This window comes from Brassica napus, unplaced genomic scaffold (assembly GCF_020379485.1).
Source record: "Brassica napus cultivar Da-Ae unplaced genomic scaffold, Da-Ae ScsIHWf_1361;HRSCAF=1935, whole genome shotgun sequence".
NCBI lineage: Eukaryota > Viridiplantae > Streptophyta > Magnoliopsida > Brassicales > Brassicaceae > Brassica > Brassica napus.
In genome coordinates this window covers 100,001-101,204 of record NW_026014778.1, presented here as the reverse complement: position 1 = coordinate 101,204, position 1,204 = coordinate 100,001, and the positions used below count along the sequence as shown (strand labels likewise).

The window sequence follows — 1,204 nt, the reverse complement described above, 5'->3', positions numbered from 1 at the left end:
AGCTCTTACTTCGTCCATCTGTTCCTTCCCGATAGAAGCTACAGACTTCTTCTGTTCAGAGTCAGTGTTTTTGGTGCTGCTGCTGTTAGCAAGGTTTTCGATAAGTCTCACAGCTTCTAACGGATTCTGAGTAGTGAAGTTTCCTTCACTCGCCGTATCAAGAGCCATTTGATACTGTAAGGCGAGACCTCGAAAGAAAGTGCTTAGCAGCTGCACTTCGTTAAATCCGTGGTGTGGACAGTCTCGCTGGAAGAACCTAAATCTAATCCACGCATCTTTGAAGGACTCTCCAGCCTCCTGCGAGAATGTGGAAATTTTGTTTCGAAGTTCTTCAGTGTGCACCTCATCGAAGAAGTTTTGTAAGAAAGCATTCTTGATGTCGGCCCAGGATGTTAAGGATCCTGTGGGTAGCTGCCTAAGCCAGTGCATCGCTTCTCCATTCAGCGTGTATCTGAAGAGCTTGCACAGCAGGTAATCTTCGGGGACTCCTTCCATCCGAATAGCAGCGATTAAATCCTCAAACCGTTCTAAATGGTCCATAGGATGCTCGTGCAGTAACCAAGAGTAGGGTATCTGCGACACGAGAGTGTAGTATTGAGGCTTCAGCTCGAAATTCTGCTTCTGGATCTCCGGAAGTCGAATAGCTGATCTGTTGGAATAGTACTCATCTGGGCGATTGTAGTCGGCCAGTGGTTTCGATCGAGCGTCCTCGTCTACAGGTTGATCAACTCCTGTAGCATCAGCATCAGGGATTACAGTCCCCTGAGCGTCTATTTTCTGACCTGTTGCATTACGCAGATGACCGTCCTGGTCATACAGGTTTCCGTTCTCGTCCTGTGTTAGAATAATAACGTTTACCATTTTTGACGACACGGTATCGATCGACGTACGCGGTGTAATATCGATCGTTGTCGAACGATTAGGATCGATCGACGATGAAGGTCTGGTGTCGGTCGACTGTTTGTTGTGAGTATCGATCGACAACGAAGTTGTTGCGTCGAGCGATGTGGAACGTTGACCTCTACGGATGGTGCGTTCCAAATGAGCAGGATCGTCTGAGAACAGCAAGTCTTTCTCCTTGTTGCTTCTGGTCCCGCTGGGCATGCACCTGAAAAGAAAAGAAAAAGATTATGTTAGAAAGGGGGTAGAGAAGAGAATAAGAATCAATAAAACTGAATCTAATGGCGATCAAAGCTCCCTGGCA

General features: G+C 47.0%; 1 non-coding gene across 1 annotated transcript; it reads left to right on the top strand.

Annotated features, from left to right (window-relative positions):
• Nucleotides 1-223: 223 nt before the first annotated feature.
• Nucleotides 224-330, top strand: LOC125597011. Its single transcript, XR_007331392.1, has one exon. It is a non-coding gene; the product is annotated as a small nucleolar RNA R71 (small nucleolar RNA).
• Nucleotides 331-1,204: the final 874 nt, after the last annotated feature.